Source organism: Nematostella vectensis, chromosome 11, assembly GCF_932526225.1.
Source record: "Nematostella vectensis chromosome 11, jaNemVect1.1, whole genome shotgun sequence".
NCBI classification, from domain to species: Eukaryota; Metazoa; Cnidaria; class Anthozoa; order Actiniaria; family Edwardsiidae; genus Nematostella; species Nematostella vectensis.
In genome coordinates this window covers 11,186,136-11,210,965 of record NC_064044.1, presented here as the reverse complement: position 1 = coordinate 11,210,965, position 24,830 = coordinate 11,186,136, and the positions used below count along the sequence as shown (strand labels likewise).

General features: G+C 42.8%; 33 non-coding genes across 33 annotated transcripts; all 33 read left to right on the top strand.

Annotated features, from left to right (window-relative positions):
- Window positions 1–612: 612 nt before the first annotated feature.
- Trnaw-cca lies at window positions 613–684 on the top strand. Its single transcript has one exon. It is a non-coding gene; the product is annotated as a tRNA-Trp (tRNA).
- Window positions 685–904: 220 nt separating this feature from the next.
- On the top strand, window positions 905–976 carry Trnaw-cca. Its single transcript has one exon. It is a non-coding gene; the product is annotated as a tRNA-Trp (tRNA).
- A 279-nt stretch (window positions 977–1,255) lies between these two features.
- Window positions 1,256–1,327, top strand: Trnaw-cca. The gene has a single exon. It is a non-coding gene; the product is annotated as a tRNA-Trp (tRNA).
- Window positions 1,328–2,040: 713 nt separating this feature from the next.
- Trnaw-cca lies at window positions 2,041–2,112 on the top strand. The gene has a single exon. It is a non-coding gene; the product is annotated as a tRNA-Trp (tRNA).
- A 220-nt stretch (window positions 2,113–2,332) lies between these two features.
- Trnaw-cca lies at window positions 2,333–2,404 on the top strand. Its single transcript has one exon. It is a non-coding gene; the product is annotated as a tRNA-Trp (tRNA).
- Window positions 2,405–2,683: 279 nt separating this feature from the next.
- On the top strand, window positions 2,684–2,755 carry Trnaw-cca. Its single transcript has one exon. It is a non-coding gene; the product is annotated as a tRNA-Trp (tRNA).
- A 1,211-nt stretch (window positions 2,756–3,966) lies between these two features.
- On the top strand, window positions 3,967–4,038 carry Trnaw-cca. The gene has a single exon. It is a non-coding gene; the product is annotated as a tRNA-Trp (tRNA).
- A 220-nt stretch (window positions 4,039–4,258) lies between these two features.
- Window positions 4,259–4,330, top strand: Trnaw-cca. The gene has a single exon. It is a non-coding gene; the product is annotated as a tRNA-Trp (tRNA).
- A 279-nt stretch (window positions 4,331–4,609) lies between these two features.
- Trnaw-cca lies at window positions 4,610–4,681 on the top strand. The gene has a single exon. It is a non-coding gene; the product is annotated as a tRNA-Trp (tRNA).
- A 713-nt stretch (window positions 4,682–5,394) lies between these two features.
- Window positions 5,395–5,466, top strand: Trnaw-cca. Its single transcript has one exon. It is a non-coding gene; the product is annotated as a tRNA-Trp (tRNA).
- A 220-nt stretch (window positions 5,467–5,686) lies between these two features.
- Trnaw-cca lies at window positions 5,687–5,758 on the top strand. Its single transcript has one exon. It is a non-coding gene; the product is annotated as a tRNA-Trp (tRNA).
- A 279-nt stretch (window positions 5,759–6,037) lies between these two features.
- Window positions 6,038–6,109, top strand: Trnaw-cca. Its single transcript has one exon. It is a non-coding gene; the product is annotated as a tRNA-Trp (tRNA).
- Window positions 6,110–7,320: 1,211 nt separating this feature from the next.
- Window positions 7,321–7,392, top strand: Trnaw-cca. The gene has a single exon. It is a non-coding gene; the product is annotated as a tRNA-Trp (tRNA).
- Window positions 7,393–7,612: 220 nt separating this feature from the next.
- Window positions 7,613–7,684, top strand: Trnaw-cca. The gene has a single exon. It is a non-coding gene; the product is annotated as a tRNA-Trp (tRNA).
- A 279-nt stretch (window positions 7,685–7,963) lies between these two features.
- Window positions 7,964–8,035, top strand: Trnaw-cca. The gene has a single exon. It is a non-coding gene; the product is annotated as a tRNA-Trp (tRNA).
- A 1,417-nt stretch (window positions 8,036–9,452) lies between these two features.
- Window positions 9,453–9,524, top strand: Trnaw-cca. Its single transcript has one exon. It is a non-coding gene; the product is annotated as a tRNA-Trp (tRNA).
- Window positions 9,525–9,744: 220 nt separating this feature from the next.
- On the top strand, window positions 9,745–9,816 carry Trnaw-cca. Its single transcript has one exon. It is a non-coding gene; the product is annotated as a tRNA-Trp (tRNA).
- Window positions 9,817–10,403: 587 nt separating this feature from the next.
- Window positions 10,404–10,475, top strand: Trnaw-cca. Its single transcript has one exon. It is a non-coding gene; the product is annotated as a tRNA-Trp (tRNA).
- A 220-nt stretch (window positions 10,476–10,695) lies between these two features.
- Trnaw-cca lies at window positions 10,696–10,767 on the top strand. The gene has a single exon. It is a non-coding gene; the product is annotated as a tRNA-Trp (tRNA).
- A 1,003-nt stretch (window positions 10,768–11,770) lies between these two features.
- Trnaw-cca lies at window positions 11,771–11,842 on the top strand. The gene has a single exon. It is a non-coding gene; the product is annotated as a tRNA-Trp (tRNA).
- Window positions 11,843–12,062: 220 nt separating this feature from the next.
- Window positions 12,063–12,134, top strand: Trnaw-cca. The gene has a single exon. It is a non-coding gene; the product is annotated as a tRNA-Trp (tRNA).
- Window positions 12,135–12,413: 279 nt separating this feature from the next.
- On the top strand, window positions 12,414–12,485 carry Trnaw-cca. Its single transcript has one exon. It is a non-coding gene; the product is annotated as a tRNA-Trp (tRNA).
- Window positions 12,486–14,194: 1,709 nt separating this feature from the next.
- On the top strand, window positions 14,195–14,266 carry Trnaw-cca. Its single transcript has one exon. It is a non-coding gene; the product is annotated as a tRNA-Trp (tRNA).
- Window positions 14,267–14,853: 587 nt separating this feature from the next.
- Trnaw-cca lies at window positions 14,854–14,925 on the top strand. Its single transcript has one exon. It is a non-coding gene; the product is annotated as a tRNA-Trp (tRNA).
- A 512-nt stretch (window positions 14,926–15,437) lies between these two features.
- Window positions 15,438–15,509, top strand: Trnaw-cca. The gene has a single exon. It is a non-coding gene; the product is annotated as a tRNA-Trp (tRNA).
- Window positions 15,510–17,691: 2,182 nt separating this feature from the next.
- On the top strand, window positions 17,692–17,763 carry Trnaw-cca. Its single transcript has one exon. It is a non-coding gene; the product is annotated as a tRNA-Trp (tRNA).
- Window positions 17,764–19,617: 1,854 nt separating this feature from the next.
- Trnaw-cca lies at window positions 19,618–19,689 on the top strand. The gene has a single exon. It is a non-coding gene; the product is annotated as a tRNA-Trp (tRNA).
- Window positions 19,690–20,276: 587 nt separating this feature from the next.
- Trnaw-cca lies at window positions 20,277–20,348 on the top strand. The gene has a single exon. It is a non-coding gene; the product is annotated as a tRNA-Trp (tRNA).
- A 1,005-nt stretch (window positions 20,349–21,353) lies between these two features.
- Trnaw-cca lies at window positions 21,354–21,425 on the top strand. Its single transcript has one exon. It is a non-coding gene; the product is annotated as a tRNA-Trp (tRNA).
- A 365-nt stretch (window positions 21,426–21,790) lies between these two features.
- Window positions 21,791–21,862, top strand: Trnaw-cca. The gene has a single exon. It is a non-coding gene; the product is annotated as a tRNA-Trp (tRNA).
- A 279-nt stretch (window positions 21,863–22,141) lies between these two features.
- Trnaw-cca lies at window positions 22,142–22,213 on the top strand. Its single transcript has one exon. It is a non-coding gene; the product is annotated as a tRNA-Trp (tRNA).
- Window positions 22,214–22,784: 571 nt separating this feature from the next.
- Window positions 22,785–22,856, top strand: Trnaw-cca. Its single transcript has one exon. It is a non-coding gene; the product is annotated as a tRNA-Trp (tRNA).
- Window positions 22,857–23,717: 861 nt separating this feature from the next.
- On the top strand, window positions 23,718–23,789 carry Trnaw-cca. Its single transcript has one exon. It is a non-coding gene; the product is annotated as a tRNA-Trp (tRNA).
- The last annotated feature ends 1,041 nt before the right edge of the window (window positions 23,790–24,830 follow it).

Here is a 24,830-nt window from a genome sequence, read left to right as displayed (position 1 = left end):
GATAAAAAGATTTTTAAAATGCTAACCACAGTTGATCAGTGGGACAATGGTAGCGATTCTCACTCCAGATCAGAAGGTTGCGTTTTCAAATCACGTCGGGGTCAGTTTCTGTTTTCGATTTTCTAAATCACCAAAATTCCGAAAAGGTAACAAAATTGCAACATGCTTAGCAGGGGTGACTCCGTGGCGCAATGGTACCGCGTCTGACTCCAGATCAGAAGGTTGCGTTTTCAAATCACGTCGGGGTCAGTTTCTGTTTTCGATTTTCTAAATCACAAAAATTCTGAAAAGGTAACAAAATTGCAACATGCTTAGCAGGGGTGACTCCGTGGGGCAATGGTACCGCGTGTGACTCCAGATCAGAAGGTTGCGTGTTCAAATCGCGTCGGGGTCAGTTTCTGTTTTCGATTTTCTAAATCACCAAAATTCTGAAAAGGTAACAAAATTGCAACATGCTTAGCAGGGTTGACTCCGTGGCACAATGGTACCGCGTCTGACTCCAGATCAGAAGGTTGCGTGTTCAAATCACGTCGGGATCAGTTTCTGTTTTCTTTTTTCCAATTCACCAAAATTCTAAATACGTAACAAATCTGCAAAATGCTTAGCACAGTTGACTCCGTGGCGCAATGGTAGCGCGTCTGACTCCAGATCAGAAGGTTGCATGTTCAAATCACGTCGGGGTCAGTTTCTATTTTCCTTTTTCTATGCTCATCCAAATTCTGAGCAGATAAAAATATTTTTAAAATGGTAACCACCGTTGACTCCGTGGTGCAATGGTAGCGCTTCTCACTCCAGATCAGAAGGTTGCGTTTTCAAATCACGTCGTGGTCAGTTTTTGTTTTCGATTTTCTAAGTCACCAAAAATCTGAATTGGTAACAAATCTGCAGCATGCTTAGCACTGTTGACTCCGTGGCGCAATGGTAGCGCGTCTGACTCCAGATCAGAAGGTTGCGTGTTCAAATCACGTCGGGGTCAGTTTCTGTTTTCCTTTTTCTAATTCACCAATATTCTAAATACGTAACAAATCTTCAACATGCTTAGCACGGTTGACTCCGTGGCGCAATGGTAGCGCGTCAGATAAAAAGATTTTTAAAATGCTAACCACAGTTTACTCCGTGGGGCAATGGTAGCGATTCTCACTCCAGATCAGAAGGTTGCGTTTTCAAATCACGTCGGCGTCAGTTTCTGTTTTCCTTTTTCTAATTCACCAAAATTCTGAATTGGTAACAAACATGCAACATGCTTAGCACTGTTGACTCCGTGGCGCAATGGTAGCGCGTCTGACTCCAGATCAGAAGGTTGCGTGTTCAAATCACGTCGGGGTCAGTTTCTGTTTTCCTTTTTCTAATTCACCAATAATCTAAATACGTAACAAATCTGCAACATGCTTAGCACGGTTGACTCCGTGGTGCAATGGTAGTGCGTCAGATAAAAAGATTTTTAAAATGCTAACCACAGTTGATCAGTGGGACAATGGTAGCGATTCTCACTCCAGATCAGAAGGTTGCGTTTTCAAATCACGTCGGGGTCAGTTTCTGTTTTCGATTTTCTAAATCACCAAAATTCCGAAAAGGTAACAAAATTGCAACATGCTTAGCAGGGGTGACTCCGTGGCGCAATGGTACCGCGTCTGACTCCAGATCAGAAGGTTGCGTTTTCAAATCACGTCGGGGTCAGTTTCTGTTTTCGATTTTCTAAATCACAAAAATTCTGAAAAGGTAACAAAATTGCAACATGCTTAGCAGGGGTGACTCCGTGGGGCAGTGGTACCGCGTGTGACTCCAGATCAGAAGGTTGCGTGTTCAAATCGCGTCGGGGTCAGTTTCTGTTTTCGATTTTCTAAATCACCAAAATTCTGAAAAGGTAACAAAATTGCAACATGCTTAGCAGGGTTGACTCCGTGGCACAATGGTACCGCGTCTGACTCCAGATCAGAAGGTTGCGTGTTCAAATCACGTCGGGATCAGTTTCTGTTTTCTTTTTTCCAATTCACCAAAATTCTAAATACGTAACAAATCTGCAAAATGCTTAGCACAGTTGACTCCGTGGCGCAATGGTAGCGCGTCTGACTCCAGATCAGAAGGTTGCATGTTCAAATCACGTCGGGGTCAGTTTCTATTTTCCTTTTTCTATGCTCATCCAAATTCTGAGCAGATAAAAATATTTTTAAAATGGTAACCACCGTTGACTCCGTGGTGCAATGGTAGCGCTTCTCACTCCAGATCAGAAGGTTGCGTTTTCAAATCACGTCGTGGTCAGTTTTTGTTTTCGATTTTCTAAGTCACCAAAAATCTGAATTGGTAACAAATCTGCAGCATGCTTAGCACTGTTGACTCCGTGGCGCAATGGTAGCGCGTCTGACTCCAGATCAGAAGGTTGCGTGTTCAAATCACGTCGGGGTCAGTTTCTGTTTTCCTTTTTCTAATTCACCAATATTCTAAATACGTAACAAATCTGCAACATGCTTAGCACGGTTGACTCCGTGGCGCAATGGTAGCGCGTCAGATAAAAAGATTTTTAAAATGCTAACCACAGTTTACTCCGTGGGGCAATGGTAGCGATTCTCACTCCAGATCAGAAGGTTGCGTTTTCAAATCACGTCGGCGTCAGTTTCTGTTTTCCTTTTTCTAATTCACCAAAATTCTGAATTGGTAACAAACATGCAACATGCTTAGCACTGTTGACTCCGTGGCGCAATGGTAGCGCGTCTGACTCCAGATCAGAAGGTTGCGTGTTCAAATCACGTCGGGGTCAGTTTCTGATTTCCTTTTCCTAATTCACCAATATTCTAATTACGTAACTAATCTGCAACATGCTTAGCACGGTTGACTCCGTGGCGCAATGGTAGCGCGTCAGATAAAAAGATTTTTAAAATGCTAACCACAGTTTACTCCGTGGCGCAATGGTAGCGATTCTGACTCCATATCAGAAGGTTGCATGTTCAAATCACGTCGGGGTCAGTTTCTATTTTCCTTTTTCTATGCTCATCCAAATTCTGAGCAGATAAAAAGATTTTTAAAATGGTAACCACCGTTGACTCCGTGGCGCAATGGTAGCGCTTCTCACTCCAGATCAGAAGGTTGCGTTTTCAAATAACGTCGCGGTCAGTTTCTGTTTTCGATTTTCTAATTCACCAAAATTCTGAATTGGTAACAAACATGCAACATGCTTAGCACTGTTGACTCCGTGGCGCAATGGTAGCGCGTCTGACTCCAGATCAGAAGGTTGCGTGTTAATATCACGTCGGGGTCAGTTTCTGTTTTCCTTTTTCTAATTCACCAATAATCTAAATACGTAACAAATCTGCAACATGCTTAGCACGGTTGACTCCGTGGTGCAATGGTAGTGCGTCAGATAAAAAGATTTTTAAAATGCTAAAAACAGTTGATCAGTGGGACAATGGTAGCGATTCTCACTCCAGATCAGAAGGTTGCGTTTTCAAATCACGTCGGGGTCAGTTTCTGTTTTCGATTTTCTAAATCACCAAAATTCTGAAAAGGTAACAAAATTGCAACATGCTTAGCAGGGGTGACTCCGTGGCGCAATGGTACCGCGTCTGACTCCAGATCAGAAGGTTGCGTTTTCAAATCACGTCGGGGTCAGTTTCTGTTTTCGATTTTCTAAATCACAAAAATTCTGAAAAGGTAACAAAATTGCAACATGCTTAGCAGGGGTGACTCCGTGGGGCAATGGTACCGCGTGTGACTCCAGATCAGAAGGTTGCGTGTTCAAATCGCGTCGGGGTCAGTTTCTGTTTTCGATTTTCTAAATCACCAAAATTCTGAAAAGGTAACAAAATTGCAACATGCTTAGCAGTGGTGACTCCGTGGCACAATGGTACCGCGTCTGACTCCAGATCAGAAGGTTGCGTGTTCAAATCACGTCGGGATCAGTTTCTGTTTTCTTTTTTCCAATTCACCAAAATTCTAAATACGTAACAAATCTGCAAAATGCTTAGCACAGTTGACTCCGTGGCGCAATGGTAGCGCGTCTGACTCCAGATCAGAAGGTTGCATGTTCAAATCACGTCGGGGTCAGTTTCTATTTTCCTTTTTCTATGCTCATCCAAATTCTGAGCAGATAAAAATATTTTTAAAATGGTAACCACCGTTGACTCCGTGGTGCAATGGTAGCGCTTCTCACTCCAGATCAGAAGGTTGCGTTTTCAAATCACGTCGTGGTCAGTTTTTGTTTTCGATTTTCTAGGTCACCAAAAATCTGAATTGGTAACAAATCTGCAGCATGCTTAGCACTGTTGACTCCGTGGCGCAATGGTAGCGCGTCTGACTCCAGATCAGAAGGTTGCGTGTTCAAATCACGTCGGGGTCAGTTTCTGTTTTCCTTTTTCTAATTCACCAATATTCTAAATACGTAACAAATCTGCAACATGCTTAGCACGGTTGACTCCGTGGCGCAATGGTAGCGCGTCAGATAAAAAGATTTTTAAAATGCTAACCACAGTTTACTCCGTGGGGCAATGGTAGCGATTCTCACTCCAGATCAGAAGGTTGCGTTTTCAAATCACGTCGGCGTCAGTTTCTGTTTTCCTTTTTCTAATTCACCAAAATTCTGAATTGGTAACAAACATGCAACATGCTTAGCACTGTTGACTCCGTGGCGCAATGGTAGCGCGTCTGACTCCAGATCAGAAGGTTGCGTGTTCAAATCACGTCGGGGTCAGTTTCTGTTTTCCTTTTTCTAATTCACCAATAATCTAAATACGTAACAAATCTGCAACATGCTTAGCACGGTTGACTCCGTGGTGCAATGGTAGTGCGTCAGATAAAAAGATTTTTAAAATGCTAACCACAGTTGATCAGTGGGACAATGGTAGCGATTCTCACTCCAGATCAGAAGGTTGCGTTTTCAAATCACGTCGGGGTCAGTTTCTGTTTTCGATTTTCTAAATCACCAAAATTCCGAAAAGGTAACAAAATTGCAACATGCTTAGCAGGGGTGACTCCGTGGCGCAATGGTACCGCGTCTGACTCCAGATCAGAAGGTTGCGTTTTCAAATCACGTCGGGGTCAGTTTCTGTTTTCGATTTTCTAAATCACAAAAATTCTGAAAAGGTAACAAAATTGCAACATGCTTAGCAGGGGTGACTCCGTGGGGCAGTGGTACCGCGTGTGACTCCAGATCAGAAGGTTGCGTGTTCAAATCGCGTCGGGGTCAGTTTCTGTTTTCGATTTTCTAAATCACCAAAATTCTGAAAAGGTAACAAAATTGCAACATGCTTAGCAGGGTTGACTCCGTGGCACAATGGTACCGCGTCTGACTCCAGATCAGAAGGTTGCGTGTTCAAATCACGTCGGGATCAGTTTCTGTTTTCTTTTTTCCAATTCACCAAAATTCTAAATACGTAACAAATCTGCAAAATGCTTAGCACAGTTGACTCCGTGGCGCAATGGTAGCGCGTCTGACTCCAGATCAGAAGGTTGCATGTTCAAATCACGTCGGGGTCAGTTTCTATTTTCCTTTTTCTATGCTCATCCAAATTCTGAGCAGATAAAAATATTTTTAAAATGGTAACCACCGTTGACTCCGTGGTGCAATGGTAGCGCTTCTCACTCCAGATCAGAAGGTTGCGTTTTCAAATCACGTCGTGGTCAGTTTTTGTTTTCGATTTTCTAAGTCACCAAAAATCTGAATTGGTAACAAATCTGCAGCATGCTTAGCACTGTTGACTCCGTGGCGCAATGGTAGCGCGTCTGACTCCAGATCAGAAGGTTGCGTGTTCAAATCACGTCGGGGTCAGTTTCTGTTTTCCTTTTTCTAATTCACCAATATTCTAAATACGTAACAAATCTGCAACATGCTTAGCACGGTTGACTCCGTGGCGCAATGGTAGCGCGTCAGATAAAAAGATTTTTAAAATGCTAACCACAGTTTACTCCGTGGGGCAATGGTAGCGATTCTCACTCCAGATCAGAAGGTTGCGTTTTCAAATCACGTCGGCGTCAGTTTCTGTTTTCCTTTTTCTAATTCACCAAAATTCTGAATTGGTAACAAACATGCAACATGCTTAGCACTGTTGACTCCGTGGCGCAATGGTAGCGCGTCTGACTCCAGATCAGAAGGTTGCGTGTTCAAATCACGTCGGGGTCAGTTTCTGATTTCCTTTTCCTAATTCACCAATATTCTAATTACGTAACTAATCTGCAACATGCTTAGCACGGTTGACTCCGTGGCGCAATGGTAGCGCGTCAGATAAAAAGATTTTTAAAATGCTAACCACAGTTTACTCCGTGGCGCAATGGTAGCGATTCTGACTCCATATCAGAAGGTTGCATGTTCAAATCACGTCGGGGTCAGTTTCTATTTTCCTTTTTCTATGCTCATCCAAATTCTGAGCAGATAAAAAGATTTTTAAAATGGTAACCACCGTTGACTCCGTGGCGCAATGGTAGCGCTTCTCACTCCAGATCAGAAGGTTGCGTTTTCAAATAACGTCGCGGTCAGTTTCTGTTTTCGATTTTCTAATTCACCAAAATTCTGAATTGGTAACAAACATGCAACATGCTTAGCACTGTTGACTCCGTGGCGCAATGGTAGCGCGTCTGACTCCAGATCAGAAGGTTGCGTGTTAATATCACGTCGGGGTCAGTTTCTGTTTTCCTTTTTCTAATTCACCAATAATCTAAATACGTAACAAATCTGCAACATGCTTAGCACGGTTGACTCCGTGGTGCAATGGTAGTGCGTCAGATAAAAAGATTTTTAAAATGCTAAAAACAGTTGATCAGTGGGACAATGGTAGCGATTCTCACTCCAGATCAGAAGGTTGCGTTTTCAAATCACGTCGGGGTCAGTTTCTGTTTTCGATTTTCTAAATCACCAAAATTCTGAAAAGGTAACAAAATTGCAACATGCTTAGCAGGGGTGACTCCGTGGCGCAATGGTACCGCGTCTGACTCCAGATCAGAAGGTTGCGTTTTCAAATCACGTCGGGGTCAGTTTCTGTTTTCGATTTTCTAAATCACAAAAATTCTGAAAAGGTAACAAAATTGTAACATGCTTAGCAGGGGTGACTCCGTGGGGCAATGGTACCGCGTGTGACTCCAGATCAGAAGGTTGCGTGTTCAAATCGCGTCGGGGTCAGTTTCTGTTTTCGATTTTCTAAATCACCAAAATTCTGAAAAGGTAACAAAATTGCAACATGCTTAGCAGTGGTGACTCCGTGGCACAATGGTACCGCGTCTGACTCCAGATCAGAAGGTTGCGTGTTCAAATCACGTCGGGATCAGTTTCTGTTTTCTTTTTTCCAATTCACCAAAATTCTAAATACGTAACAAATCTGCAAAATGCTTAGCACAGTTGACTCCGTGGCGCAATGGTAGCGCGTCTGACTCCAGATCAGAAGGTTGCATGTTCAAATCACGTCGGGGTCAGTTTCTATTTTCCTTTTTCTATGCTCATCCAAATTCTGAGCAGATAAAAATATTTTTAAAATGGTAACCACCGTTGACTCCGTGGTGCAATGGTAGCGCTTCTCACTCCAGATCAGAAGGTTGCGTTTTCAAATCACGTCGTGGTCAGTTTTTGTTTTCGATTTTCTAGGTCACCAAAAATCTGAATTGGTAACAAATCTGCAGCATGCTTAGCACTGTTGACTCCGTGGCGCAATGGTAGCGCGTCTGACTCCAGATCAGAAGGTTGCGTGTTCAAATCACGTCGGGGTCAGTTTCTGTTTTCCTTTTTCTAATTCACCAATATTCTAAATACGTAACAAATCTGCAACATGCTTAGCACGGTTGACTCCGTGGCGCAATGGTAGCGCGTCAGATAAAAAGATTTTTAAAATGCTAACCACAGTTTACTCCGTGGGGCAATGGTAGCGATTCTCACTCCAGATCAGAAGGTTGCGTTTTCAAATCACGTCGGCGTCAGTTTCTGTTTTCCTTTTTCTAATTCACCAAAATTCTGAATTGAAAACAAACATGCAACATGATTAGCACTGTTGACTCCGTGGCGCAATGGTAGCGCGTCTGACTCCATATCAGAAGGTTGCGTGTTCAAATCACGTCGGGGTCAGTTTCTGATTTCCTTTTCCTAATTCACCAATATTCTAATTACGTAACTAATCTGCAACATGCTTAGCACGGTTGACTCCGTGGCGCAATGGTAGCGCGTCAGATAAAAAGATTTTTAAAATGCTAACCACAGTTTACTCCTTGGCGCAATGGTAGCGATTCTGACTCCATATCAGAAGGTTGCGTGTTCAAACCACGTCGGGGTCAGTTTCTTTTTTCCTTTTTCTATGCTCATCCAAATTCTGAGCAGGTAAGAAGATTTTTAAAATGCTAACCACAGTTGACTCCGTGGCGCAATGGTAGCGCTTCTCACTCCAGATCAGAAGGTTGCGTTTTCAAATAACGTCGCGGTCAGTTTCTGTTTTCGATTTTCTAATTCACCAAAATTCTGAATTGGTAACAAACATGCAACATGCTTAGCACTGTTGACTCCGTGGCGCAATGGTAGCGCGTCTGACTCCAGATCAGAAGGTTGCGTGTTAATATCACGTCGGGGTCAGTTTCTGTTTTCCTTTTTCTAATTCACCAATAATCTAAATACGTAACAAATCTGCAACATGCTTAGCACGGTTGACTCCGTGGCGCAATGGTAGCGCGTCAGATAGAAAGATTTTTAAAATGCTAACCACAGTTGACTCCGTGGCGCAATGGTAGCGATTCTCACTCCAGATCAGAAGGTTGCGTTTTCAAATCACGTCGGGGTCAGTTTCTGTTTTCGTTTTTCTAATTCACCAAAATTCTAAATTCGTAACAAATCTGCAACATGCTTAGCACGGTTGACTTCGTGGTGCAATGGTAGTGCGTCAGATAAAAAGATTTTTAAAATGCTAACCACAAATGATCAGTGGGACAATGGTAGCGATTCTCACTCCAGATCAGATGGTTGCGTTTTCAAATCACGTCGGGGTCAGTTTCTGTTTTCGATTTTCTAAATCACCAAAATTCGGAAAAGGTAACAAAATTGCAACATGCTTAGCAGGGGTGACTCCGTGGCGCAATGGTACCGCGTCTGACTCCAGATCAGAAGGTTGCGTTTTCAAATCACGTCGGGGTCAGTTTCTGTTTTCGATTTTCTAAATCACAAAAATTCTGAAAAGGTAACAAAATTGCAACATGCTTAGCAGGGGTGACTCCGTGGGGCAATGGTACCGCGTCTGACTCCAGATCAGAAGGTTGCGTGTTCAAAGCACGTCGGGGTCAGTTTCTGTTTTCGATTTTCTAAATCACCAAAATTCTGAAAAGGTAACAAAATTGCAACATGCTTAGCAGGGTTAACTCTGTGGCACAATGGTACCGCGTCTGACTCCAGATCAGAAGGTTGAGTGTTCAAATCACGTCGGGATCAGTTTCTGTTTTCTTTTTTCCAATTCACCAAAATTCTAAATACGTAACAAATCTGCAAAATGCTTAGAACAGTTGACTCCGTGGCGCAATGGTAGCGCGTCTGACTCCAGATCAGAAGGTTGCATGTTCAAATCACGTCGGGGTCAGTTTCTATTTTCCTTTTTCTATGCTCATCCAAATTCTGAGCAGATAAAAATATTTTTAAAATGGTAACCACCGTTGACTCCGTGGTGCAATGGTAGCGCTTCTCACTCCAGATCAGAAGGTTGCGTTTTCAAATCACGTCGTGGTCAGTTTTTGTTTTCGATTTTCTAATTCACCAAAATTCTGAATTGGTAACAAATCTGCAGCATCCTTAGCACTGTTGACTCCGTGGCGCAATGGTAGCGCGTCTGACTCCAGATCAGAAGGTTGCGTGTTCAAATCACGTCGGGGTCAGTTTCTGTTTTCCTTTTTCTAATTCACCAATATTCTAAATACGTAACAAATCTGCAACATGCTTAGCACGGTTGACTCCGTGGCGCAATGGTAGCGCGTCAGATAAAAAGATTTTTAAAATGCTAACCACAGTTGACTCCGTGGGGCAATTGTAGCGCTTCGCACTCCAGATAAGAAGATTGCGTTTTCAAATCACGTCGTGGTCAGTTTCTGTTTTCGATTTGCTTAGCACAGTTGACTCCGTGGCGCAATGGTTGCGCGTTTGACTCCAGATAAAAAGGTTGCGTGTTCAAATCACGTCGGGGTCAGTTTTTGGTTTCTTTTTTTCAATTAACCAAAATTCTAAATACGTAACAAATCTGCAACATGCTTAGCACGGTTGACTCCGTGGCGCAATGGTAGTGCGTCAGATAAAAAGATTTTTAAAATGCTAACCACAGTTGACTAAGTTGGGCAATGGTAGCGATTCTCACTCCAGATCAGAAGGTTGCGTTTTCAAATCACGTCGGGGTCAGTTTCTGTTTTCGATTTTCTAAATCACAAAAATTCTGAAAAGGTAACAAAATTGCAACATGCTTAGCAGGGGTGACTCCGTGGCGCAATGGTACCGCGTCTGACTCCAGATCAGAAGGTTGCGTGTTCAAATCACGTCGGGGTCAGTTTCTATTTTTCTTTTTCTATGCTCATCCAAATTCTGAGCAGATAAAAAGATTTTTAAAATGGTAACCACCGTTGACTCCGTGGCGCAATGGTAGCGCTTCTCACTCCAGATCAGAAGGTTGCGTTTTCAAATAACGTCGCGGTCAGTTTCTGTTTTCGATTTTCTAATTCACCAAAATTCTGAATTGGTAACAAACATGCAACATGCTTAGCACTGTTGACTCCGTGGCGCAATGGTAGCGCGTCTGACTCCAGATCAGAAGGTTGCGTTTTCAAATCACGTCGGGGTCAGTTTCTGTTTTCGTTTTTCTAATTCACCAAAATTCTAAATACGTAACAAATCTGCAACATGCTTAGCACGGTTGACTCCGTGGTGCAATGGTAGTGCGTCAGATAAAAAGATTTTTAAAATGCTAACCACAGTTGATCAGTGGGACAATGGTAGCGATTCTCACTCCAGATCAGAAGGTTGCGTTTTCAAATCACGTCGGGGTAAGTTTCTGTTTTCGATTTTCTAAATCACCAAAATTCTGAAAAGGTAACAAAATTGCAACATGCTTAGCAGGGGTGACTCCGTGGCGCAATGGTACCGCGTCTGACTCCAGATCAGAAGGTTGCGTTTTCAAATCACGTCGGGGTCAGTTTCTGTTTTCGATTTTCTAAATCACAAAAATTCTGAAAAGGTAACAAAATTACAACATGCTTAGCAGGGGTGACTCCGTGGGGCAATGGTACCGCGTGTGACTCCAGATCAGAAGGTTGCGTTTTCAAATCACGTCGGGGTCAGTTTCTGTTTTCGATTTTCTAAATCACAAAAATTCTGAAAATGTAACAAAATTGCAACATGCTTAGCAGGGGTGACTCCGTGGGGCAATGGTACCGCGTGTGACTCCAGATCAGAAGGTTGCGTGTTCAAATCGCGTCGGGGTCAGTTTCTGTTTTCGATTTTCTAAATCACAAAAATTCTGAAAAGGTAACAAAATTGCAACATGCTTAGCAGGGGTGACTCCGTGGGGCAATGGTACCGCGTCTGACTCCAGATCAGAAGGTTGCGTGTTCAAATCACGTCGGGGTCAGTTTCTGTTTTCGATTTTCTAAATCACCAAAATTCTAAAAAGGTAACAAAATTGCAACATGCTTAGCAGGGTTGACTCCGTGGCACAATGGTACCGCGTCTGACTCCAGATCAGAAGGTTGAGTGTTCAAATCACGTCGGGATCAGTTTCTGTTTTCTTTTTTCCAATTCACCAAAATTCTAAATACGTAACAAATCTGCAAAATGCTTAGCACAGTTGACTCCGTGGCGCAATGGTAGCGCGTCTGACTCCAGATCAGAAGGTTGCATGTTCAAATCACGTCGGGGTCAGTTTCTATTTTCCTTTTTCTATGCTCATCCAAATTCTGAGCAGATAAAAATATTTTTAAAATGGTAACCACCGTTGACTCCGTGGTGCAATGGTAGCGCTTCTCACTCCAGATCAGAAGGTTGCGTTTTCAAATCACGTCGTGGTCAGTTTTTGTTTTCGATTTTCTAATTCACCAAAATTCTGAATTGTTAACAAATCTGCAGCATGCTTAGCACTGTTGACTCCGTGGCGCAATGGTAGCGCGTCTGACTCCAGATCAGAAGGTTGCGTGTTCAAATCACGTCGGGGTCAGTTTCTGTTTTCCTTTTTCTAATTCACCAATATTCTAAATACGTAACAAATCTGCAACATGCTTAGCACGGTTGACTCCGTGGCGCAATGGTAGCGCGTCAGATAAAAAGATTTTTAAAATGCTAACCACAGTTTACTCCGTGGGGCAATGGTAGCGATTCTCACTCCAGATCAGAAGGTTGCGTTTTCAAATCACGTCGGCGTCAGTTTCTGTTTTCCTTTTTCTAATTCACCAAAATTCTGAATTGAAAACAAACATGCAACATGATTAGGACTGTTGACTCCGTGGCGCAATGGTAGCGCGTCTGACTCCATATCAGAAGGTTGCGTGTTCAAATCACGTCGGGGTCAGTTTCTGATTTCCTTTTCCTAATTCACCAATATTCTAATTACGTAACTAATCTGCAACATGCTTAGCACGGTTGACTCCGTGGCGCAATGGTAGCGCGTCAGATAAAAAGATTTTTAAAATGCTAACCACAGTTTACTCCGTGGCGCAATGGTAGCGATTCTGACTCCATATCAGAAGGTTGCGTGTTCAAACCACGTCGGGGTCAGTTTCTTTTTTCCTTTTTCTATGCTCATCCAAATTCTGAGCAGGTAAGAAGATTTTTAAAATGCTAACCACAGTTGACTCCGTGGCGCAATGGTAGCGCTTCTCACTCCAGATCAGAAGGTTGCGTTTTCAAATAACGTCGCGGTCAGTTTCTGTTTTCGATTTTCTAATTCACCAAAATTCTGAATTGGTAACAAACATGCAACATGCTTAGCACTGTTGACTCCGTGGCGCAATGGTAGCGCGTCTGACTCCAGATCAGAAGGTTGCGTGTTAATATCACGTCGGGGTCAGTTTCTGTTTTCCTTTTTCTAATTCACCAATAATCTAAATACGTAACAAATCTGCAACATGCTTAGCACGGTTGACTCCGTGGCGCAATGGTAGCGCGTCAGATAGAAAGATTTTTAAAATGCTAACCACAGTTGACTCCGTGGCGCAATGGTAGCGATTCTCACTTTAGATCAGAAGGTTGCGTTTTCAAATCACGTCGGGGTCAGTTTCTGTTTTCGTTTTTCTAATTCACCAAAATTCTAAATTCGTAACAAATCTGCAACATGCTTAGCACGGTTGACTTCGTGGTGCAATGGTAGTGCGTCAGATAAAAAGATTTTTAAAATGCTAACCACAAATGATCAGTGGGACAATGGTAGCGATTCTCACTCCAGATCAGAAGGTTGCGTTTTCAAATCACGTCGGGGTCAGTTTCTGTTTTCGATTTTCTAAATCACCAAAATTCGGAAAAGGTAACAAAATTGCAACATGCTTAGCAGGGGTGACTCCGTGGCGCAATGGTACCGCGTCTGACTCCAGATCAGAAGGTTGCGTTTTCAAATCACGTCGGGGTCAGTTTCTGTTTTCGATTTTCTAAATCACAAAAATTCTGAAAAGGTAACAAAATTGCAACATGCTTAGCAGGGGTGACTCCGTGGGGCAATGGTACCGCGTCTGACTCCAGATCAGAAGGTTGCGTGTTCAAAGCACGTCGGGGTCAGTTTCTGTTTTCGATTTTCTAAATCACCAAAATTCTGAAAAGGTAACAAAATTGCAACATGCTTAGCAGGGTTAACTCCGTGGCACAATGGTACCGCGTCTGACTCCAGATCAGAAGGTTGAGTGTTCAAATCACGTCGGGATCAGTTTCTGTTTTCTTTTTTCCAATTCACCAAAATTCTAAATACGTAACAAATCTGCAAAATGCTTAGAACAGTTGACTCCGTGGCGCAATGGTAGCGCGTCTGACTCCAGATCAGAAGGTTGCATGTTCAAATCACGTAGGGGTCAGTTTCTATTTTCCTTTTTCTATGCTCATCCAAATTCTGAGCAGATAAAAATATTTTTAAAATGGTAACCACCGTTGACTCCGTGGTGCAATGGTAGCGCTTCTCACTCCAGATCAGAAGGTTGCGTTTTCAAATCACGTCGTGGTCAGTTTTTGTTTTCGATTTTCTAATTCACCAAAAGTCTGAATTGGTAACAAATCTGCAGCATGCTTAGCACTGTTGACTCCGTGGCGCAATGGTAGCGCGTCTGACTCCAGATCAGAAGGTTGCGTGTTCAAATCACGTCGGGGTCAGTTTCTGTTTTCCTTTTTCTAATTCACCAATATTCTAAATACGTAACAAATCTGCAACATGCTTAGCACGGTTGACTCCGTGGCGCAATGGTAGCGCGTCAGATAAAAAGATTTTTAAAATGCTAACCACAGTTGACTCCGTGGGGCAATTGTAGCGCTTCGCACTCCAGATAAGAAGGTTGCGTTTTCAAATCACGTCGTGGTCAGTTTCTGTTTTCGATTTGCTTAGCACAGTTGACTCCGTGGCGCAATGGTTGCGCGTTTGACTCCAGATAAAAAGGTTGCGTGTTCAAATCACGTCGGGGTCAGTTTTTGGTTTCTTTTTTTCAATTAACCAAAATTCTAAATACGTAACAAATCTGCAACATGCTTAGCACGGTTGACTCCGTGGCGCAATGGTAGTGCGTCAGATAAAAAGATTTTTAAAATGCTAACCACAGTTGACTAAGTTGGGCAATGGTAGCGATTCTCACTCCAGATCAGAAGGTTGCGTTTTCAAATCACGTCGGGGTCAGTTTCTGTTTTCGATTTTCTAAATCACAAAAATTCTGAAAAGGTAACAAAATTGCAACTTGCTTAGCAGGGGTGACTCCGTGGCGCAATGGTACCGCGTCTGACTCCAGATCAGAAGGTTGCGTGTTCAAATCACGTCGGGGTCAGTTTCTATTTTTCTTTTTCTATGCTCATCCAAATTCTGAGCAGATAAAAAGATTTTTAAAATGGTAACCACCGTTGACTCCGTGGCGCAATGGTAGCGCTTCTCACTCCAGATCAGAAGGTTGCGTTTTCAAATAACGTCGCGGTCAGTTTCTGTTTTCGATTTTCTAATTCACCAAAATTCTGAATTGGTAACAAACATGCAACATGCTTAGCACTGTTGACTCCGTGGCGCAATGGTAGCGCGTCTGACTCCAGATCAGAAGGTTGCGTTTTCAAATCACGTCTGGGTCAGTTTCTATTTTCCTTTTTCTATGCTCATCCAAATTCTGAGCAGATAAAAATATTATTAAAATGGTAACCACCGTTGACTCCGTGGTGCAATGGTAGCGCTTCTCACTCCAGATCAGAAGGTTGCGTTTTCAAATCACGTCGTGGTCAGTTTTTGTTTTCGATTTTCTAAGTCACCAAAATTCTGAATTGGTAACAAATCTGCAGCATGCTTAGCACTGTTGACTCCGTGGCGCAATGGTAGCGCGTCTGACTCCAGATCAGAAGGTTGTGTGTTCAAATCACGTCGGGGTCAGTTTCTGTTTTCCTTTTTATAATTCACCAATATTCTAAATACGTAACAAATCTGCAACATGCTTAGCACGGTTGACTCCGTGGCGCAATGGTAGCGCGTCAGATAAAAAGATTTTTAAAATGCTAACCACAGTTTACTCCGTGGGGCAATGGTAGCGATTCTCACTCCAGATCAGAAGGTTGCGTTTTCAAATCACGTCGGGGTCAGTTTCTGTTTTCCTTTTTCTAATTCACCAAAATTCTGAATTGCTAACAAACATGCAACATGCTTAGCACTGTTGACTCCGTGGCGCAATGGTAGCGCGTCAGATAAAAAGATTTTTAAAATGCTAACCACAGTTTACTCCGTGGGGCAATGGTAGCGATTCTCACTCCAGATCAGAAGGTTGCGTTTTCAAATCACGTCGGGGTCAGTTTCTGTTTTCCTTTTTCTAATTCACCAAAATTCTGAATTGCTAACAAACATGCAACATGCTTAGCACGGTTGACTCCGTGGCGCAATGGTAGCGCGTCAGATAAAAAGATTTTTAAAATGCTAACCACAGTTTACTCCGTGGGGCAATGGTAGCGCGTCTGACTCCATATCAGAAGGTTGCGTGTTCAAATCACGTCGGGGTCAGTTTCTGATTTCCTTTTCCTAATTCACCAATATTCTAATTACGTAACAAATCTGCAACATGCTTAGCACGGTTGACTCCGTGGCGCAATGGTAGCGCGTCAGAAAAAAAGATTTTTAAAATGCTAACCACAGTTTACTCCGTGGCGCAATGGTAGCGCCTCTGACTCCAGATCAGAAGGTTGCGTAATCAAACCACGTCGGGGTCAGTTTCTTTTTTCCTTTTTCTATGCTCATCCAAATTCTGAGCAGGTAAGAAGATTTTTAAAATGCTAACCACAGTTGACTCCGTGGCGCAATGGTAGCGCTTCTCACTCCAGATCAGAAGGTTGCGTTTTCAAATAACGTCGCGGTCAGTTTCTGTTTTCGATTTTCTAATTCATCAAAATACTGAATTGGTAACAAACATGCAACATGCTTAGCACTGTTGACTCCGTGGCGCAATGGTAGCGCGTCTGACTCCAGATCAGAAGGTTGCGTGTTAATATCACGTCGGGGTCAGTTTCTGTTTTCCTTTTTCTAATTCACCAATAATCTAAATATGTAACAAATCTGCAACATGCTTAGCACGGTTGACTCCGTGGCGCAATGGTAGCGCGTCAGATAGAAAGATTTTTAAAATGCTAACCACAGTTGACTCCGTGGCGCAATGGTAGCGATTCTCACTCCAGATCAGAAGGTTGCGTTTTCAAATCACGTCGGGGTCAGTTTCTGTTTTCGTTTTTCTAATTCACCAAAATTCTAAATACGTAACAAATCTGCAACATGCTTAGCACGGTTGACTCCGTGGTGCAATGGTAGTGCGTCAGATAAAAAGATTTTTAAAATGCTAAAAACAGTTGATCAGTGGGACAATGGTAGCGATTCTCAATCCAGATCAGAAGGTTGCGTTTTCAAATCACGTCGGGGTCAGTTTCTGTTTTCGATTTTCTAAATCACCAAAATTCTGAAAAGGTAACAAAATTGCAACATGCTTAGCAGGGGTGACTCCGTGGGGCAATGGTACCGCGTCTGACTCCAGATTAGAAGGTTGCGTGTTCAAATCACGTCGGGGTCAGTTTCTGTTTTCGATTTTCTAAATCACCAAAATTCTGAAAATGTAACAAAATTGCAACATGCTTAGCAGGGTTGACTCCGTGGCACAATGGTACCGCGTATGACTCCAGATCAGAAGGTTGAGTGTTCAAATCACGTCGGGATCAGTTTCTGTTTTCTTTTTTCCAATTCACCAAAATTCTAAATACAAAACAAATCTGCAAAATGCTTAGCACAGTTGACTCCGTGGAACAATGGTAGCGCGTCTGACTCCAGATCAGAAGGTTGCATGTTCAAATCACGTCGGGGTCAGTTTCTATTTTCCTTTTTCTATGCTCATCCAAATTCTGAGCAGATAAAAATATTTTTAAAATGTTAACCACCGTTGACTCCGTGGTGCAATGGTAGCGCTTCTCACTCCAGATCAGAAGGTTGCGTTTTCAAATCACGTCGTGGTCAGTTTTTGTTTTCGATTTTCTAATTCACCAAAATTCTGAATTGGTAACAAATCTGCAGCATGCTTAGCACTGTTGACTCCGTGGCGCAATGGTAGCGCGTCTGACTCCAGATCAGAAGGTTGCGTGTTCAAATCACGTCGGGGTCAGTTTCTGTTTTCCTTTTTCTAATTCACCAATATTCTAAATACGTAACAAATCTGCAACATGCTTAGCACGGTTGACTCCGTGGTGCAATGGTAGCGTGTCAGATAAAAAGATTTTTAAAATGCTAACCACAGTTTACTCCGTGGGGCAATGGTAGCGATTCTCACTCCAGATCAGAAGGTTGCGTTTTCAAATCACGTCGGGGTCAGTTTCTGTTTTCCTTTTTCTAATTCACCAAAATTCTGAATTGGTAACAAACATGCAACGTGCTTAGCACTGTTGACTCTTTAACGCAATGGTAGCGCGTCTGACTCCATATCAGAAGGTTGCGTGTTCAAACCACGTCGGGGTCAGTTTCTTTTTTCCTTTTTCTATGCTCATCCAAATTCTGAGCAGGTAAGAAGATTTTTAAAATGCTAACCACAGTTGACTCCGTGGCGCAATGGTAGCGCTTCTCACTCCAGATCAGAAGGTTGCGTTTTCAAATAACGTCGCGGTCAGTTTCTGTTTTCGATTTTCTAATTCACCAAAATTCTTAATTGGTAACAAACATGCAACATGCTTAGCACTGTTGACTCCGTGGCGCAATGGTAGCGCGTCTGACTCCAGATCAGAAGGTTGCGTGTTAATATCACGTCGGGGTCAGTTTCTGTTTTCCTTTTTCTAATTCACCAATAATCTAAATACGTAACAAATCTGCAACATGCTTAGCACGGTTGACTCCGTGGCGCAATGGTAGCGCGTCAGATAGAAAGATTTTTAAAATGCTAACCACAGTTGACTCCGTGGCGCAATTGTAGCGATTCTCACTCCAGATCAGAAGGTTGCGTTTTCAAATCACGTCGGGGTCAGTTTCTGTTTTCGTTTTTCTAATTCACCAAAATTCTAAATACGTAACAAATCTGCAACATGCTTAGCACGGTTGACTCCGTGGTGCAATGGTAGTGCGTCAGATAAAAAGATTTTTAAAATGCTAACCACAGTTGATCAGTGGGACAATGGTAGCGATTCTCACTCCAGATCAGAAGGTTGCGTTTTCAAATCACGTCGGGGTCAGTTTCTGTTTTCGATTTTCTAAATCACCAAAATTCTGAAAAGGTAACAAAATTGCAACATACTTAGCAGGGGTGACTCCGTGGCGCAATGGTACCGCGTCTGACTCCAGATCAGAAGGTTGCGTTTTCAAATCACGTCGGGGTCAGTTTCTGTTTTCGATTTTCTAAATCACAAAAATTCTGAAAAGGTAACAAAATTGCAACATGCTTAGCAGGGGTGACTCCGTGGGGCAATGATACCGCGTCTGACTCCAGATCAGAAGGTTGCGTGTTCAAATCACGTCGGGGTCAGTTTCTGTTTTCGATTTTCTAAATCACCAAAATTCTGAAAAGTTAACAAAATTGCACCATGCTTAGCAGGGTTGACTCCGTGGCACAATGGTACCGCGTCTGACTCCAGATCAGAAGGTTGAGTGTTCAAATCACGTCGGGATCAGTTTCTGTTTTATTTTTTCCAATTCACCAAAATTCTAAATACGTAACAAATCTGCAAAATGCTTAGCACAGTTGACTCCGTGGCGCAATGGTAGCGCGTCTGACTCCAGATCAGAAGGTTGCATGTTCAAATCACTTCGGGGTCAGTTTCTATTTTCCTTTTTCTATGCTCATCCAAATTCTGAGCAGATAAAAATATTTTTGAAATGGTAACCACCGTTGACTCCGTGGTGCAATGGTAGCGCTTCTCACTCCAGATCAGAAGGTTGCGTTTTCAAATCACGTCGTGGTCAGTTTTTGTTTTTGATTTTCTAATTCACCAAAATTCTGAATTGGTAACAAATCTGCAGCATGCTTAGCACTGTTGACTCCGTGGCGCAATGGTAGCGCGTCAGACTCCAGATCAGAAGGTTGCGTGTTCAAATCACGTCGGGGTCAGTTTCTGTTTTCCTTTTTCTAATTCACCAATATTCTAAATACGTAACAAATCTGCAACATGCTTAGCACGGTTGACTCCGTGGCGCAATGGTAGCGCGTCAGATAAAAAGATTTTTAAAATGCTAACCACAGTTGACTCCGTGGGGCAATTGTAGCGCTTCGCACTCCAGATCAGAAGGTTGCGTTTTCAAATCACGTCGTGGTCAGTTTCTGTTTTCGATTTGCTTAGCACAGTTGACTCCGTGGCGCAATGGTTGCGCGTTTGACTCCAGATAAAAAGGTTGCGTGTTCAAATCACGTCGGGGTCAGTTTTTGATTTCTTTTTTTTAATTCCCCAAAATTCTAAATACGTAACAAATCTGCAACATGCTTAGCACGGTTGACTCCGTGGCGCAATGGTAGTGCGTCAGATAAAAAGATTTTTAAAATGCTAACCACAGTTGACTAAGTTGGGCAATGGTAGCGATTCTCACTCCAGATCAGAAGGTTGCGTTTTCAAATCACGTCGGGGTCAGTTTCTGTTTTCGATTTTCTAAATCACAAAAATTCTGAAAAGGTAACAAAATTGCAACATGCTTAGCAGGGGTGACTCCGTGGCGCAATGGTACCGCGTCTGACTCCAGATCAGAAGGTTGCGTGTTCAAATCACGTCGGGGTCAGTTTCTATTTTTCTTTTTCTATGCTCATCCAAATTCTGAGCAGATAAAAAGATTTTTAAAATGGTAACCACGGTTGACTCCGTGGCGCAATGGTAGCGCTTCTCACTCCAGATCAGAAGGTTGCGTTTTCAAATAACGTCGCGGTCAGTTTCTGTTTTCGATTTTCTAATTCACCAAAATTCTGAATTGGTAACAAACATGCAACATGCTTAGCACTGTTGACTCCGTGGCGCAATGGTAGCGCGTCTGACTCCAGATCAGAAGGTTGCGTGTTAATATCACGTCGGGGTCAGTTTCTGTTTTCCTTTTTCTAATTCACCAATAATCTAAATACGTAACAATTATGCAACATGCTTAGCACGGTTGACTCCGTGGTGCAATGATAGTGCGTCAGATAAAAAGATTTTTAAAATGCTAACCACAGTTGATCAGTGGGACAATGGTAGCGATTCTCACTCCAGATCAGAAGGTTGCGTTTTCAAATCACGTCGGGGCCAGTTTCTGTTTTCGATTTTCTAAATCACCAAAATTCTGAAAAGGTAACAAAATTGCAACATGCTTAGCAGGGGTGACTCCGTGGCGCAATGGTACCGCGTCTGACTCCAGATCAGAAGGTTGCGTTTTCAAATCACGTCGGGGTCAGTTTCTGTTTTTGATTTTCTAAATCACAAAAATTCTGAAAAGGTAACAAAATTGCAACATGCTTAGCAGGGGTGACTCCGTGGGGCAATGGTACCGCGTCTGACTCCAGATCAGAAGGTTGCGTGTTCAAATCACGTCGGGGTCAGTTTCTGTTTTCGATTTTCTAAATCACCAAAATTTTGAAAAGGTAACAAAATTGCAACATGCTTAGCAGGGGTGTCTCCGTGGCACAATGGTACCGCGTCTGACTCCAGATCAGAAGGTTGCGTGTTCAAATCACGTCGGGATCAGTTTCTGTTTTCTTTTTTCCAATTCACCAAAATTCTAAATACGTAACAAATCTGCAAAATGCTTAGCACAGTTGACTCCGTGGCGCAATGGTAGCGCGTCTGACTCCAGATCAGAAGGTTGCATGTTCAAATCACGTCGGGGTCAGTTTCTGTTTTCGATTTTCTAATTCACCAAAATTCTGAATTGGTAACAAACATGCAACATGCTTAGCACTGTTGACTCCGTGGCGCAATGGTAGCGCGTCTGACTCCAGATCAGAAGGTTGCGTTTTCAAATCACGTCTGGGTCAGTTTCTATTTTCCTTTTTCTATGCTCATCCAAATTCTGAGCAGATAAAAATATTATTAAAATGGTAACCACCGTTGACTCCGTGGTGCAATGGTAGCGCTTCTCACTCCAGATCAGAAGGTTGCGTTTTCAAATCACGTCGTGGTCAGTTTTTGTTTTCGATTTTCTAAGTCACCAAAATTCTGAATTGGTAACAAATCTGCAGCATGCTTAGCACTGTTGACTCCGTGGCGCAATGGTAGCGCGTCTGACTCCAGATCAGAAGGTTGTGTGTTCAAATCACGTCGGGGTCACTTTCTGTTTTCCTTTTTATAATTCACCAATATTCTAAATACGTAACAAATCTGCAACATGCTTAGCACGGTTGACTCCGTGGCGCAATGGTAGCGCGTCAGATAAAAAGATTTTTAAAATGCTAACCACAGTTTACTCCGTGGGGCAATGGTAGCGATTCTCACTCCAGATCAGAAGGTTGCGTTTTCAAATCACGTCGGGGTCAGTTTCTGTTTTCCTTTTTCTAATTCACCAAAATTCTGAATTGGTAACAAACATGCAACGTGCTTAGCACTGTTGACTCCGTGGCGCAATGGTAGCGCGTCTGACTCCATATCAGAAGGTTGCGTGTTCAAACCACGTCGGGGTCAGTTTCTTTTTTCCTTTTTCTATGCTCATCCAAATTCTGAGCAGGTAAGAAGATTTTTAAAATGCTAACCACAGTTGACTCCGTGGCGCAATGGTAGCGCTTCTCACTCCAGATCAGAAGGTTGCGTTTTCAAATAACGTCGCGGTCAGTTTCTGTTTTCGATTTTCTAATTCACCAAAATTCTTAATTGGTAACAAACATGCAACATGCTTAGCACTGTTGACTCCGTGGCGCAATGGTAGCGCGTCTGACTCCAGATCAGAAGGTTGCGTGTTAATATCACGTCGGGGTCAGTTTCTGTTTTCCTTTTTCTAATTCACCAATAATCTAAATACGTAATAAATCTGCAACATGCTTAGCACGGTTGACTCCGTGGCGCAATGGTAGCGCGTCAGATAGAAAGATTTTTAAAATGCTAACCACAGTTGACTCCGTGGCGCAATTGTAGCGATTCTCACTCCAGATCAGAAGGTTGCGTTTTCAAATCACGTCGTGGTCAGTTTCTGTTTTCGTTTTTCTAATTCACCAAAATTCTAAATACGTAACAAATCTGCAAAATGCTTAGCACAGTTGACTCCGTGGCGCAATGGTAGCGCGTCTGACTCCATATCAGAAGGTTGCGTGTTCAAACCATGTCGGGGTCAGTTTCTTTTTTCCTTTTTCTATGCTCATCCAAATTCTGAGCAGGTAAGAAGATTTTTAAAATGCTAACCACAGTTGACTCCGTGGCGCAATGGTAGCGCTTCTCACTTCAGATCAGAAGGTTGCGTTTTCAAATAACGTCGCGGTCAGTTTCTGTTTTCGATTTTCTAATTCACCAAAATTCTGAATTGGTAACAAACATGCAACATGCTTAGCACTGTTGACTCCGTGGCGCAATGGTAGCGCGTGTGACTCCAGATCAGAAGGTTGCGTGTTAATATCACGTCGGGGTCAGTTTCTGTTTTCCTTTTTCTAATTCACCAATAATCTAAATACGTAACAAATCTGCAACATGCTTAGCACGGTTGACACCGTGGCGCAATGGTAGCGCGTCAGATAGAAAGATTTTTAAAATGATAACCACAGTTGACTCCGTGGCGCAATGGTAGCGCTTCTCACTTCAGATCAGAAGGTTGCGTGTTCAAATCACGTCGGGGTCAGTTTCTGTTTTCGATTTTCTAAATCACCAAAATTCTGAAAAGGTAACAAAATTGCAACATGATAACCACAGTTTACTCCGTGTCGCAATGGTAGCGCCTCTTACTCCAGATCAGAAGGTTGCGTGTTCAAATTACGTCGGGGTCAGTTTCTGTTTTCTTTTTTCCAATTCACCAAAATTCTAAATACGTAACAAATCTGCAAAATGCTTAGCACAGTTGACTCCGTGGCGCAATGGTAGCGATTCTCACTCCAGATCAGAAGGTTGCGTTTTCAAATCACGTCGTTGTCAGTTTCTGTTTTCCTTTTTCTAATTCACCAAAATTCTGAATTGGTAACAAACATGCAACATGCTTAGCACTGTTGACTCCGTGGCGCAATGGTAGCGCGTCTGACTCCATATCAGAAGGTTGCGTGTTCAAACCATGTCGGGGTCAGTTTCTTTTTTCCTTTTTCTATGCTCATCCAAATTCTGAGCAGGTAAGAAGATTTTTAAAATGCTAACCACAGTTGACTCCGTGGCGCAATGGTAGCGCTTCTCACTTCAGATCAGAAGGTTGCGTTTTCAAATCACGTCGCGGTCAGTTTCTGTTTTCGATTTTCTAATTCACCAAAATTCTGAATTGGTAACAAACATGCAACATGCTTAGCACTGTTGACTCCGTGGCGCAATGGTAGCGCGTGTGACTCCAGATCAGAAGGTTGCGTGTTAATATCACGTCGGGGTCAGTTTCTGTTTTCCTTTTTCTAATTCACCAATAATCTAAATACGTAACAAATCTGCAACATGCTTAGCACGGTTGACTCCGTGGCGCAATGGTAGCGCGTCAGATAGAAAGATTTTTAAAATGCTAACCACAGTTGACTCCGTGGCGCAATGGTAGCGATTCTCACTCCAGATCAGAAGGTTGCGTTTTCAAATCACGTCGGGGTCAGTTTCTGTTTTCGTTTTTCTAATTCACCAAAATTCTAAATACGTAACAAATCTGCAACATGCTTAGCACGGTTGACTCCGTGGTGCAATGGTAGTGCGTCTGACTCCATATCAGAAGGTTGCGAGTTCAAACCATGTCGGGGTCAGTTTCTTTTTTCCTTTTTCTATGCTCATCCAAATTCTGAGCAGGTAAGAAGATTTTTAAAATGCTAACCACAGTTGACTCCGTGGCGCAATGGTAGCGCTTCTCACTCCAGATCAGAAGGTTGCGTTTTCAAATCACGTCGCGGTCAGTTTCTTTTTTTTTCTTTTTCTAATTCACCAAAATTCTAAATACATAACAAATCGACAAAATGCTTAGCACAGTTGACTCCGTGGCGCAATGGTAGTGCGTCTGACTCCATATCAGAAGGTTGCGAGTTCAAACCATGTCGGGGTCAGTTTCTTTTTTCCTTTTTCTATGCTCATCCAAATTCTGAGCAGGTAAGAAGATTTTTAAAATGCTAACCACAGTTGACTCCGTGGCGCAATGGTAGCGCTTCTC